General features: G+C 44.5%; 1 long non-coding RNA gene across 1 annotated transcript; it reads right to left on the bottom strand.

Moving 5' to 3' along the window:
• Window positions 1–2784: 2784 nt before the first annotated feature.
• LOC102399237 lies at window positions 2785–14958 on the bottom strand. The gene is made up of 5 exons (XR_006551835.1): window positions 14192–14958; window positions 6250–6391; window positions 5456–5642; window positions 4664–5134; window positions 2785–3096 (listed from the first exon to the last, which is right to left on the bottom strand). It is a non-coding gene; the product is annotated as an uncharacterized LOC102399237 (long non-coding RNA).
• Window positions 14959–15470: the final 512 nt, after the last annotated feature.

A 15470-nucleotide genomic window follows, 5' to 3' on the forward strand; every position in this document is an offset into this window, starting at 1 on the left:
GCCAGAGGGATTCTGTCTTACTCAAGGGGTGGTCAACCACTTGGCTCTAATCAGGCCTTCAACTGATTGGCTGAGGCCCACCCATATTAGGGAGACTAGTCTGCTTTATTGCCTCTTCTGATTTAAATGTTAATCTCATTCCAAAATATCCTTACAGAGACATCCAGAATAATGTTTTACCAAATATCTGGGTACCCCATGACCCAGTCAAGTTGATACATAAAATTAACCATCACAACCAGAAACACATAGATGGGAACCAGTCTGAAAACTGTCCTTGGAACCCCTTCCCCCACCACAGATGCACTCCCATTTATACCAGAGAGCAATGGTATTTAAAGCTGTGCTGTCCTATGAAAAGGCTCTCTCACAGAAACAGGGGACAAGGGGATCCTCTTAGAAAGCGCAAACTGAGGCAGCCCCAGTCCACCACTTCCCTGCAAAATAGCAAGTCTTTGCCACTTTTGTCCAAAAAGATTGTAATATGTGTGAGGCCTGGTAGCCACTGGATGTCCTTTGCAATTTGGAATTTTTCTGTTTTCCCTGTCCTAATATACATAGGGTGTGGCTCTTATTTACCCACAGATCACTGAACAAAGAAGAATCACTTGACAAGATTTGCACACTGACATGAAATATTGAACTTGGATCTAGCTTTAGTAATGAAGTTTCACATGATGTCCCTGTAGAGAAGTATCGTGCCCTGTGTGTGTGGAAGCCGTGGGTTGCTGTCAGGCAGCCAAAGGCTGGACCAGGCAACGTTTCTGAGTCCTGTCTGGTTCTCCACATTTTCTCTGAGAGCCACTTCCCCATATCCTCAGCTGTAGGGCTGGTTGGGATTGATGCCCGCCTTCCCATTCTGTCTCAGCCACAGTCATTGGTTCAGGAATGGGCATGGAAATCCATACCAGAGTGAGCCTCCAATTTTTGCTAGGACTGCTAGAACTCCATCTCTCTTCCTCACTAGCCTAACTCATGGGGATGTCACCATTTTTGCTGCCACAGGGGGACCCAGCGTGAGAAGCTAGAAGCAGAGTTAAGAGATGGATCCTGGTTATAACATTTTGCTTTCATTTTGGAGTCATTCTGGAGGGCTTTCCCCTCATTTGCAACAACAAAATTTCCTAAGTGACATAGAGAATGTGAGGAAACTCAAACAAGCACCTCTTTTTAGTGGTCTTATTGTCTTTTCCAAGGAGCTTTCTTTCCCCTGTGTGTCATGACCTTTAAGGTCTCTGCAAAACCACAGAATTGTAGGATCTTAGAACCAAAAGGACCATAGAAATCAACTAGTCCAGGACCTTGAAAGACGCTTCAGGGGTTTAAGCAAGGTGATTTTGATGTGATTCATGAAAATTTTTTTTATTTTAAAAAATATAATTATGAATCCTAGTAAAATATAACTAGCATTTTCACATTAAACTTGTGATTTAACAGGTTTCGTAATCCTTTTACTGAAGGGAAAATTTAAGCTTTGAGAGATTACTGGATGTTTTAAGGATTGCCCAGATGGTGAATGAAGGGTGAGAGATATTAAATGGAGAATCTTATAACTGGAAGGGAGCCTAGAGGTCATGAAATTACCCTTGCCTACCTCCAATTTCAGAATTTCCTCTGAAGCATCTCACAAGTGGTCATCTAGCCTCTTTTTGCATATCCCGAGGATGGAAAGTTTATCACCATTTGAGGCAGCACATTCTGTTTTGGAAGTTTTGATAGAAAAATTCTCCCATATACTGAACCAAAATCGGCCCCTTGAAATTTCTTTCCATTTGATTCCAGTTTTTCCCTCTGAAGCTGCTCCCTGGCTTCAAATGTTTCAAGACACTTAATCCTGCCCTCTTCTACTTTTCCCTCAATACACACATCTGATCTCTTCATGAAATGTGGTTTTCTCACTTTTTTTTTTCTTAACACCCAGATGTCTTTGTTACTATTAAAGCTGTGTGGCTAGAACATGACTTAATATATATACAGTGTAGACTAAACTAGAGCTGTCCCCCGCTTTGTCCTAGACTCTATGTTTCTATTCAGGCAGCCTAAGATCACCTTATCCACAGCTGACCATGAAGTAACAACGTCCATCTTTGTTTGCCATCGTTCTGCAGTTAGCTGACTAACTGAACCTCAGTTCATGACTTGTCATTTGTTCTCACTCATTTTCATTCTATCATTTCAGCCTGTTGAGATTTTTTTCCTTTTGGTCTTGATTTCTATCAGCCAATAAATCTAGGAATAACAGAGTATGAGGGTGTCCCTTGAAACTTAAAAGTAATTCAGAGTACCCAAAAATATAGTAAATGTAGAAAATAATAAACATATCCAAACTAGTATCCAAGAGATTGATGTAGACTGAAAATATTAATGGATTTAGCATGTATCAATGAGAGATTAGGAGATACTTTGGCAGGTGCTCAACTTTTTTAATATGATGTCCTAACCTTGCCTGTCTAATGTTTCTGCTGGTCAACACCAGAGGCAGACCGTTGAGTTATATTAGTTAAAGGTTTAGCTCAGCATGGGATTTCTTACCAATTTTTCCCTGTTGCAGAAATAAATCTATCTTTGGCCCCTGGAGCCAGTCCAGGATACTGATTGAAGGAACCCATTAGTGAATTAAATAGAACTGAGTTCAAATGCTGACTCTTTGACTTTCTAGTCCTATATCCTCTCATAAGCTGCACAGCCTCTCCGAGCTTCAGCTAACCCAGGAAACAGCACGGTGCCTATCTCAGGCCAAGAATTACATAGAGTAATATATATAAAGCATCTGGCACGTGGTAAACACTTAATATAAGTGGCTATGATTGTTTCTAATTCTCTTAAAACACACACAAAATAATTAGAGGAGTTGAAAATAAAAGTTAGCCCATTGGAGACTGGAGCTGTCCATCATGACCTTGTGTACCTGGGTGAGTCAGCTTCTGTCTTGTACTGTCATCAGGACTGACAATTTGGTGGAGAAAACTCCTAACCACCCAAAGGCTTTGCATGTTGGGAGGAGCAGTATAAGAGGTTCAGAAGCAGCTTTGATGAAGGAGCCAGCAGAAACCAGCTGGAAATGTTTACTCCACCACCGGGCAAATGCAGCACTGTCTGGAAGGAAACAGAAGATACCCGGCCACTAGAAGGTCACTCACTCCAAGTGTCACCTGCAGAGTCTTAGGGGACTGAAGGCTTAGGAGTGAAGAGCAAGAAGAGGAGCAGAAGGTAGGCTGTTTCTCTCCCAGTATATTTTTTCCAACCCTGGACTTGCCAGCCCACCTGAATGCAATTCTGAATGTAAGGCAGTTGTGGGTACACGTGTCTGGGCAGGCACAAGCTTCTAAGGATCATGTTTTCAAACACTGACTGGGCTTGCCAGAGTTGGCCGAGGGTGGCCTCATCTGATCTGAGGGTTATTTTCAGGCAGGAGGGGTTTAAATTTTTAAATCCCAGATTTTTAACACATAGGAAAACACCTGGCTTCCTGTGAAATGAATGGCTTCAGTTGGCTTCCTTTTTTTTTTTTTTTAAAGAGTGATTAGATTTAGTGCTTTTTTTTTTCTCTTCATCAACAAATGAGCAATGGATGTCCAGATAGATATCCATCTATGGGCCCCATTGTTAGGACTCCAAAGGCTCCCAAGACTTGCACCTTCTCGGGACCCCATGACTTACAGCACCTATCTTCCTTGCTCCATTCCTTTAGCATTCAGTGCTGCCCCATTGAGACAGAAGTACCAACAGACCTTTTACTTGGAAGTTCCTAGGCTATTTAATTAGTCATTCATCCTATATATTCAAAGGGCATGTGTATGTGTGTCTGTGTGTTTTGCCCTTGGCCACACTGAGTGTTGTGCTTTGTGTGGGGGGTTTTCTGTTTTGTTGTGTTTTTTCCCATTTACACAAGGTCACACTCAGAGTTCTTCCTCCCTGAGAAGAGGTTTCACATTCATCAATCTGCCTCCCATTTCCTTCAGTTGGGATCATTCAGCCCTTCCTGAGGTGTTACCATTTTTCCATTTCTTCTTTGCTCCCTCCTGTCTTTTAATAACTCTGGGAGACAGGGAGGCACCTTGTAAAGTTAATTTCCTCAGAAGCTTTCAAAGTAAAGGCATCTCTCAGCCCAGACACCACCACCCCTCTCCACCCCTCAGCAGGGACACACACCCCTCCGCGGAGCCTTAGTCACTCTGGGCTGTGCCCGCCGCCCAGGCCTCTCCATGCCCAGCTCTGTCTCAGGGGCACAGTGAATTGCTCTGTCTACTGACTCTTTGGCCTGGGTGTGGGGAGCCCAGATGGGAAGAGCCTCCCCCTTTATTTTCCCTGCACCTTCCTCCCATTTTTCACTTCCCAGCTGTGCTCCCCCTTCCCTTCACTGCGTTCAGCTTCTCTCTGGTACTTTCAGGACTTGGGGGCTGGCTCTCTGCCTGTCCCAGGGATGGCATTTCCTCTTCAAAGGCCTGTGGCTGCAGCCACCCAGCTCTAAGGAGCACACAAGGCTTTGGAATCGCTGTGGCTTTTGCTGCCTGCCTACTTGGAAGGCAGGGGCAGTTTTTTAAAACACCCCTTTAGTTTCTTGGGGTGAAGCTTTTCTCAATCCTGTTTTATTTATGTGAACACGATCTGTGGCTTTTGAATGTTTGTGTTAATGGACTAAGCTGAAAGCATTTCCTCTTACCGGAGAGAGGGCCCCGCACAGCTGGGGGCCAGGCTGCTCAGCTCCGGCGAAAAGTGTCCCAAGAGGAACAAGTCGTCAGCCAAGGCAGTCTGGAGACTGAGAGAAATTCATTGAGACCTGCATGGGCAGCAGCGGTCAGAGCTGGGATCATAGACTGGGCCACAGAGCTCAAGAAAAAAATCTTTTGATTAATAGGGAAGACTGGACTGGAGGCAACTAGATTTTTGCAAATACATTTTTAAAATTGTGCGTATATATACCAAAACTGTGGTTTTCAACAGCTTGGGTGTCTGATCTTTCCAGCCATATCCCCAGCCTTCTGAGTTACTCCTGGTAGTGTTAAGAAATCCAGCATTTAGCTGATTCCTGAACCATCTGTCTGTAGGGGAGCTGTCATCTGAAAGTGTAGCAGAGTTCTCAGCCTATTGACATGCTTCCTGTGTGTTTCCCTTCCTTACTTCTCTCTCCGCACTGCAGATGGAAACAGAAACAAAGACCCAAAGGATCCACTGAATATACGATCTTTCCATAGTTAATGATTGGACATCCTAGTGCTGGTGTGAGGAAAGGAGGCAGGAGAGGGGCAGGTGGCACCAGAGAGGACAGTGTGGAGGGAGGAGGATCCTCAGATTTGCCATGAAGACCGAGGAACAGAGTAGAAAGGGCTCAGGGCTGGGATATCATCAAGGGGTAGACCCACCATCCCACCAACAACAGCCCATAGCCTGTGTATCCCTGTGTCCAGTGGCCCCAGAAACCTGTGAGCCCGTGAGCTAAAGGTGGGAGACTTACCTGGACAGTCTGTGTGAGGATGTGGGCACAATGAGGAACACGCCTCCCTCCAAACAAGATGGAACTGAACAGGTTTAGTTGAGGATCCTTCTATGATCTGGGCCAGACGATGGGTCCACCAACAGTGTTGCTTGAGCTAGTAACCTCCTTACATGCAGGGGCCAGCTGGTGCTGGAGACTGAAAAAACTGCAGCAGAAAAGAACTGATGTGGGGCCCCATGGGAAATAGACAGTTCTTGAGGCAAACTATTCCAGAGTTCCTTTATTTAAGATATGAGTTCGATGTTGGTGACCCATCTATTCAATCTTCACCCTCTCCTTGGACATCATCTTCTAACTCCTTGGTTTAGTGACCACTGAATCTCTCTTCTGACCTTCAGACCTGACCTAACTGCTTGCTTGACATGACAATCACACATGTACTCAGTGTAACACATGGCTAGTTCATTCTTTTCTCTACTTCCCCCTAACCAGCTCCCCTGGGTCATCACTCTTCATTCAGTTGCTCACACCAGAAATATCAGAATGATCTTTTTCTCTTTTCTTTTCCCTAATACTCCAACCAGCTACATGATCCTATTCATTCAGCTTTCTCTCTTTATTCTGTCCACATCTCATTCTCTCTTTGGCCACCAAACTAGTCCAAGTTAACATCTTTTCTCATCCAGCTACTACTTTGGTCCTCAGACTGGTCTCTTGGCTTCTCCTCTTATCTCCTCATAGTCCATGCTCTATGGACTTAAAGTACAAATTAAAATAATGTATCTAAAATACAATCTGATTGTATTTCTTACCTGTCCAAAACCTTTAAGTATTTTATATTGCTTTTCAGATAAAATCCCAAGTCCAAATTCCAGCCTTGCTTCCTCCTTCCAGCCTCATCTGTTACTAGGATAGAGACCTTATCTTTCCATTTCATTGCTGTTCCTTCAGCACCTAGAACGATGTATAGCACAACATTGCTTTGTATAAGTAGTAGTTGGATGAATGAATGAATAAATAAATGAATACACAGAATTTCTATGTATTCAAGGATAACCAAGTAAAATGCAGAGTGAGAGAAAGCCAATATTATAACCCCTCAGGAAAAATCTGTATTCTAAGACTTCAGTGTATTTTTTGCTTTTGGCTGCACTAGGTCATCATTCGGTGTGCAGGTTTTCTCTAGTTGCGATGCTTGGGCTTCTCTGTTGTGGAGCACAGGCTCTGGAGCACTTCAGTAGTTACTGCACATGGGCGCTCTAGTTGTATTGAGCAGGCTTAGTAGCTCTGTGGCATGTAGAATCTTGGTTCCCCAGCCAGGGATCGAACCCTCATTCCCTGCATTAGAAGGCAGATTCCTTTCTTTTTTTTTAGTAATCTTTTATTTTATTTTATTTATTTTTTGATATCCTTTTATTTTTTATATATATATTTTTAATTTTATTTTTTAGCTTTACAATATTGTTTTGGTTTTGCCATATATCAACATGAATCCACCACAGGTATCCACATGTTCCCCATCTGATTCTTAACCACTGGACCACAAGGGAAGTCTTGACTTCAGTGTTTTGATCCCAGGGCTGGAATAGTAGAAAATACTTGAGAAAGCATAGCACAAAATGCAAGTTGAATAAGTTGGTCTCTGTTATTCTGCCCCATGGGGTCCCCATTCTGGATATAAGCAGCTTGCTATGCTATCTGAAAGATTATCTATGAAGACTGTGGGAACTGAAAGGTTTACAATGGGAAGAGAAGAAGTGGCAGTTGGAAAGATCAGTGTAGAGGATGGTTTTGTTCTGTTTTGGTTTTGGCTGACTAGCATCCACTTCACTCCCTAACAATACCCCAGTTTTCTTTTGAAGAAGGATCTCTTCCTGTTGGATTCAGTCTGTTGGGATTGTAATTAAGAGCCTGCCTTCCATTGAGGCCCAAGTTAAACCAATAGATGCTTTCTCCCTAGAAGCAGACTCTTGAGCACAGAGATCAAGAAATTTAAAACATTTGCTGTGTGGAGGAGACCTTCCAGCCATACCATGCCTGCTATGAGATCACCAAGGTCTGACTGGGGGCTAGTTATCCCATTAATTAGCCCAGTTGTGGGCTCTCAACCATTACAGAATAAACTTATTATCCATAATTTCATCAGAGTTGTTTCTGTTGTTTGTAACTGCTAGCGTGATAATGTTGGCACAAGGGAAAATTATCAAAATACAGTTCTGACATCTTTTAATGTTCTGGGCCAAAGCCATTATGTAAAGCCAAGAATAAACACCATATGCAATTTGACCTTGGGAGTACAATTATGACTGACTTTCCTAACACGGAAATGTATAACATTCAAATATGGATCTTCTTAAGCTGTGCTTAGTAGCTCAGTCATGTCCGACTCTTTGTGACCCTATGGACTGTAGCCTGCCAGGCTCCTCTGTCCATGGAGATTCTCCAAGCAAGAATACTGGAGTGGGTTGCCATTCCCTTCTCCAGGGCATCTTCCAACCCAGGGATCAAACTCAGGTCTCCTGCATTGCAAGCTGATTCTTTACCATCTGAGCCACCAAGGAAGCTCTCTTAGAGATCAGTAGCTGAAAATATCACACTTTGGACTGGTCATCTGTATCTAAAAGAAATACATTAAAACCACTCCTTCAACTTTGTCTTTCATTGTACCCATAGTAAAAGACTAAAAGTGATCAAACTTACTACTGGTCTGCTGCTGCTGCTAAGTCACGTCAGTCGTGTCCGACTCTGTGCGACCCCTTAGATGGCAGCCCACCAGGCTCCCACATCCCTGGGATTCTCCAGCCAAGAACACTGGAGTGGGTTGCCATTTCCTTCTCCAAAGCAGGAAACTGAAAAGTGAAAGTGAAGTCGCTCAGTCATGCCCGACTCTTCGCGACCTCATGGACTGCAGCCCACCATGCTCCTCTGTCCATGGGATTTTCCAGGCAAGAGTACTGGAGTGGGGTGCCATTGCCTTCTCCACTACTGGCCTGGTAAATACAAATTAAAATAAGTACCATGCTCTTGCCAATCAGTTCTGCCAAAATTTAAAAAAAAGAAAAAGGAAAAAAAGCAGGCAATATCCATTGTTGATGAGAATGTGAACAAAGGGCATTCTTTCATAGTAGAAGTACAAATTGGTCAGTCTTTCTGGAAGGCAGTTTGGCAGTATTTATCAAAATTCAATACATGTATACCCTTTGACCCAGCAGTTCTACTCTTAGAAATAAAAAGAGTAATACAGGTATAAGACTGCTCAATGCAGCATTAATCTGTCCTATCAAAATATTAGAAACAACCTATGTTCCTTAATAGGTTGAGTACATTTTGGTATAGTTTCATGATTCATTCAGTAGCCATTATAAAGAATGTGGTTGCTATGTATGCAACAGTAGTTCATAATATTTTACTGACTGCAAAAAGCAAGTTATAGAATGTGAAGAGAAAAATTCTTTAAAGAAAAAAAAACTATACACAGACTTTATGTATGTGTATGTAAAGACGTCTGAATGTATACAGAAAAGATCCAGCTGGGTTGGCACTGCAGTGAGTGGTGGCTACATTTGACAAATGGGTAGGAGCATTGGAAGGGGAGAAGAGAGGAAAAGAAAGGAAGTTTGATTTTATATTTTATATATTTTGGTATATCTGAATTTTTATTGCCCTTCTCTTACTCTTGGGATTTAAAAAATTACTTTTTAATTTTCTAAAAACAGAAAAAAGGAGTAAAACTGCTAACATATAAATAAAATAATCAGATAACAAGCAAAGTAACCTTTCCAGAGGTCAAGGGTGGGTTCTAACCCACGGGTCTGGTCAACAGTCTGGTCTGTCCCAGTAGGTGGAAGCTGAGGGACTAAGCGTACCTAGGTTCTCTGTAAGAGAACCACCTAGGCAGGCCAAAGGAGCTCCTCCTGGAAGCCTTTCCCAGGCTGGGTGAAAATCAACCCCTAAAAGAGTTGGAACTGCACAGCTGATTGTTTTCATTGGCTCTGCCCATCTTACCTTGAATACCTCCTCTTTTGTTCATGAACGTTTAATGTGCCATCATGTTATAGCTGCAACAAGATTCCTGTCTATCTAATGAACTTAATGATACTGATGTAGGTGTCTAACAGACAGCAATTAGAACCTGTTCTGTTCATTGAGATATCGTAACACCACCAGGTACCTGTTTTTCATGCTGCCTTGTTTGGGCAGAGAGTTTATTTATTTTTTTCTTGTATTCTACTTCATTCCAAAACACATGGTATGTGAAACACACTGTTAAAAAAAAAAAATCATAAAACGGGGAATGAAAGAAAAATAAGGGTTAAAAACAAAGTTAATCCAATAATGAGGTGGACTTAAAGCTACATTTACCTAAAGTTTTCTGTACTTATAAGTTAAGGGTGGGCCTTCATTTGACTCTGAGTTTCCTAGTTGGCAGAGCGACATGGTAAGGTATAGGATCAAAGTAACAGTCTTGGTTTTCCTAAGAAATGAAAGGAGAAAGATTTCTCGGCAAGCTTGAATGTATGCATAGCTGAGAAGAAAAGAATCCTACCACAGTCTCATGGATTTTAGAGCTGAATCCTGATTGATGGCAGTCAACTTACAGTCATTTTCCAAGGCAACAGTAGTTTCCTTCTTTTATATGAAATAACATACCTTGAGTTACTTGGTCCCCTTGCATTGTGGTCCCTCCTCTCCAGAGAGGAATCCTTGTGCTTTCTCTCAAAGCCATAAGCTTGGGGAAGAAAGCTCTTTTGTTCAAGTTATTCTTGATTACTTCCTAAAGCTCCTGTCATGTGGTTCCAAGTTTAACCATAGTCACTTCGGACATGAGTTTGTTTCCACAGTGATGTATGTCAGCAACCACAGAGTAAGGTTGTATTTTTATATCAATATGATACCCTTTGTTTATTTGTTCCTCAGAGGTTTCACTTTCGCTTATGTAATGGGCTAAGGCATTCTTCCGTCATTAACTCATGCTGGGATCTCCTTTTCCTTTGTATCTCTGATGCGTCATATTCTTGACACTTGACTCCCTTGAATCTCTGAGATACAATGCTCTGAGTTAGTGGGCAGGAGTGGGTGGGAGCCAGATGACATGATGACTTCTCCACCCTTCCCCACACAAGAACCGCCTGAGTTTGTCACTGAGTCGTTTCTGAACTCAGACTTTTGACATCCCTCAAAAATCACATCGCCTTAAAACTACGGCAGCTACCAAAATCATCAGGGTTACATGGGCCTGGAAGACTGTAAGCGCCCATGCTGAGTTAAGCAATGGGCCCAAAAGAGTCTCCTAAACTCCAGAGTTCCATTGACCCTGGTCCCATAGAGTCTGTGGCTAAAAGTGGTCAGTCCCCCATGCATACCCCCATCCATACCTACACTATAGGAGGATCTTGAAGGAAACATAAGCTGCAAAATAGGAACACTCCTTGGCTTGGGGCTCATTTTCCTGAGCTCCTCCATATTCTCATATACAGCTATCTGCTCAGATGTCTGACAGGAATCTCAAGCTTAACATGCACAAAAAAGAACTGTTTCACGTTCCCACCCCACTCCCACCCACGTACTACTCTTCTACTCTTCTCCATCTGGAAAATCGCACGGCTATTCACCCAGACACTCGATCCAAAAACTTAAGAATCATGCTTAATCCCACCTCCCCTTTCCTTCACCTTTTAAAAGAAAGTGAAAGAAAGAAGGTGAAGTCGCTCAGTCGTGTCTGATTCTTTGCGACCCCATGGACTGTAGCCTACCAGATTCCTCCATCCATGGGATTTTCCAGGCAAGAGAACTGGAGTGGGTTGCCATTTCCTTCTCCAGGAGATCTTCTCGACCCAAGGATTGAACTCGGGTCTCCCGCATTGTAGGCAGACACTTTACTGTCTGAGCCACCAGCCAAATACCCTGTTTCTATTTCCAAAATATATCTGAGTCCCTCCACTTTTCCCCATACTCATGGCCATCATCCTGGTCCAAGCTGCTGTCATCTCTTGCCTGAATGACTGAAATCACTAACTGGGATCCCTAATCTATTCTTGCTACCACTACAATCTATTACCACACAGTATGCAGGGTGGCAGAATACATTGTTCCTGTGCTTAAATCCCTCCAGTGACTTCGTGCTGCTCTCAAGGGGGGGAAAATGCTGTTGCTCCTGCCCATCTCTCAGATCACATCTCATACCACTTTTTGTGTCAGCTCTAGACACATTAGCTAGCAAATGAATGGTGAACGAGTGATCTGGATGAAAAGGAAAAAAGAAAAGAGGAGCAACAAGGCCACTGTCAGATTTAGACCTAAGGTACCAAAGAGGAAGCAAGCAGAAAACAATGAGAAGGCTGAGCCAGAGAGACCATCCTGCCCAGTCAATAAGCTGGGCACAGTCATGTCTGATTATGAAGCATGTTAAGAGTCAGGGGCTTCCCTAGTGACTATAATCATAGATGTCCTTTCCATTTGTTTGGCCCAACCTTAGTTCAAAGTAGCATGGACGTAAACTTTAGCCCTGGCCTTGACCGAAGGGCCACACACTCCACTTAGTTGAAAAAACTCTGTCAGTCAATGTGTATCAGTGAGAGTTTACACCAGTGAGGCATTGTAGAGCACTTTGTGGACATGGCCCTGATCAGCTTTCACCTGCCAAATAACCCTCCTTTCCTTTGGGATCCCCTTTCTCTCACTCTTCAGAGTCCTAGATCGAAGTCCAGCCTCTGTACTGATCTGAACATCTGCATGAATTTCTGTGTGCACTTCTGGAAGCAGCTGGTCCTTCCTCCTCATCCTGTTAATTTCCTTTTCTTCTCCCTTGCCCAGGTCTTCAGCAGACCTGCCACAAACCAAGAACCCACAGGCTGCCAAGAAACAGTCCTTTTCTCTTGTCTGGAGCATAGAAATACAAGGTTAGATATGGAACAAAGAACAGAATGACTAGATCAGCAAATTAACCCAAAGCTTACAGAGATAAGATGTGCTTAGCCACCATTACAAAGGGATGTCATGGTTTCTTTCCACTTGGTTAGATGGCTTACATTAAAACTTTCAGATGTTGGGTGCAGGTAGTGTCTTTGGGACCAACAAGATGGGAATCTAATTACACATCCCAGGAGGGAATCAGCTAGCAGCTGCAGCTCATCTCAGGTCTGAAGTGTCTCCTCACCCAACTGTGAAAATGACCTAATTGTGTACAGACAACAGCAATTGTACAGGGAAAATAATACAGCAATGCAAATATTCAAACCAAATTGGAAAAGCAAAGCCAGAAGGAGCCAGAAAACATTAGATCATTCAAACTGCAACCTGGCCAAGACAGCATCTGGGCGTGCACCCTCTGTCCAGCTTTTGTTCACATTCCATCCCTAATTCTTCTTTGCATTTATAGAATCATGACTCGGTATTTGCACAAAACCCTTTGTGTGGCTGCATTCTAAAGAACAAGATTTTCTCACAGTGTCCCTCCAGCAGGGGCAGAGAATTCCCCCAGTGGAATGCTTTAATAGGCTTCCAGGTCAAAAAGAGCCTTTCTCACTCTGAAGAGATGGGCGGAGGAGTGATGCACCTTTGGCCGGCGTATATGTTTTAATTGTGTGGCCAGGGCAGGCGGTGCTCACTTTCCTTCCTCACTGGGTCATTTCCACTTTAGTTCTGAAAACAAAAAACAATTGATTAAATAAAGAACCTTCCTGACTGAACTTTGGATCCCCTCTTTGGATCCGGACAAGAAGCGGGGGTGTTCCCACTCCTCTCCTCCTCCTCCCCCACCGTGTCCTAAAGCTGGTTTAAGACCACCTGAGAGTCTGTGTCTCTCCTGGCACAGTCTTATGGGTGTCTTTTTGGAGTGGCCCCCTACCCCCTTCTCAGGTGGCATAGGAGACACGACTGAGCACACACTCACCCCCTTCTGGGGCTTCCCTAGTGGCTTCCCTAGGTCACTCTCTCCTGCCTGCCAAAGCAGGAAACATTGGTTCCATCCCTGGGCTGTGAAGATCCCCTGGAGAAAGAAATGGCAACCCATTCCAGTATTCTGCCTGGGAAATCCCATGGACAGAGGAGACTGGTGGGCTATATATGTCTGACTCGCAAAGGAGTCAGACACCACTGTGCCACTAACCAACCAACCAACACGTTCCTCTATAGGGAAATCACTGCTGGACAGGCTCTGGAGTCTGAAGCCCTGGGCAGAACCTGCTCTGCCACTGCAGGATCTGGGGCAAAACAGATTACCTCTGAGAGCTCTGGATCTCTCATGAATTAAATGAAAATAAACAGTATTATCTGCCTCCCCTGTTTTGTCAGGATGAAATGCTATAAAGGGCTTCTCAGAGTGCCTGGCACCTAGCAAGTATTTCAGAAATGGGAGGTTTTCTTGTTATCATCACTTGGATGTTCTTCAACCTCAGCCACCCCCACCCCACCCCCCACCCCCCCACCCCCCCCAGCAGTCAACTAGATACCTCAGCACAAGCTCAGTGAGGAAGCAGCCAAGGACATTCAGGTTTTAGCACCTGCTCATAATAAGTCTCTCTGGTTCATGAAAATGAAACACAGTAGCATTTACTCAGTGACAGCCACCCCCATCCCCCATGGAAACGAGGACAAATCACCGCATAAACCCCAGTTCCCTAGTTTGTGATTGTCTTCATTTCGGTAGTTTCTCCATTTGTCAAGACGTAGAAAGTCTTAAACAGCTGGGGCTCTGGGAGGAGGGAGAATCAGGGGAGAGGAGCAGGGACCTCAGACAGACAAACCCGCCTTTACCTGCATCACTCAGCGCAGCCGATGCCTCCGCCCCAGCGCTCCCCAGAAGGCGCACCCAGGACTGCTCCGGGAAGCATCACGACAGCCGGCGCGAAGGGGCGCGAATTACCTTCCTTGGCGCCCTAGAAATCGGGAGCCAAGCGAAATAGAGTAAAAGAAGAAAAAAAGTCCTGTATTCAAATCCCTTCACTCCACCTTCCCAGCCGAGGCAGCTGGGGCAAGTTCACATCGTCCGTGAGGCTGGAGGATTTCGTTTGTGAACGTGGCTCATGGCAACACCGCTTTGGAGGTTAATGGGGAGGATGAAATGGGACCGGCCGGCGCCATGCCCGGGGGTGCAGAGGCAGAGCGGCAACGGAAGGATGTGCCCGCATCCCCAGTCCCTCCCTTACGGCCACCCGCGTTCCTGCGGGTCGGGTGGCGCTCGGCCTCCCCCGGGGACCTGACCCGGCTCGTCTTGCGAGCCGCTCTCCGGTTCCGAGAGGCCGGGGTCGCGGCCCCCGCGGCTCCGCGTGCGTCAAGCGCCGGTGGCCAGGGCTCCCGGGCCGGGAGTGGCGCGCGCGTAGCGGGCAGGGGCCATTGTCCTGCAGGAGGCCCGCGTCGCCCTGGCGGCTCCTCGGTCACCGAACTGGGCCTCTGCTTAGTCACAAGTGGTACAACCCAGTTTCTGATGTTCTCAAACTCTTGCCTGCAAAGAAGAGAAGAAAATGCTTAAAGAGAAGAGCCCTCGTTTATGTTTGTATTTGTTGCCATGGGGTTCAGTTCAACTGTACACAGATGTAATTTTTTTTTTAATAATAAAAAAAAAAACTTTTCAAGCTGTGTACTGCAGTGGACAAAGATTACACCATGTTTGTGTTGTAATGTTGCTATGGAAGTGCATATGATTTTATTTGGTAAAAATTTGCAGAGAAATCGAAGGAAGGTGTATGTATGCTTGACAAACATGAAGTTTCAGAAGACAGGATTCCAAACACACTAGAATTAAGAGGGTTTCTGACAATAACTTGAAATCTGGAACTGCAGTGTATGGGTGCTGCTTTACCAGCAGGGACTCTGACCCAGGAAGCAAAGGTTTTAGAGTCCAAGAGTCAACGATTTGACCAGCTCTGCCGCTTACAAGCTGTGTAAGTTAAATGGGTGAGTTACTAAGCCTTGGCTGACCTCTGCTTTCCTCATCTCTGTATCAGGGAGCCATTATCCCTACCTTGCATTGCTGATATTGAGAGGAAATAAGATAACAGGTCTTGAGCTCTGTACACAATAACTGTTCAATAAA

This window comes from Bubalus bubalis, chromosome 6 (genome assembly GCF_019923935.1).
Source record: "Bubalus bubalis isolate 160015118507 breed Murrah chromosome 6, NDDB_SH_1, whole genome shotgun sequence".
NCBI classification, from domain to species: Eukaryota; Metazoa; Chordata; class Mammalia; order Artiodactyla; family Bovidae; genus Bubalus; species Bubalus bubalis.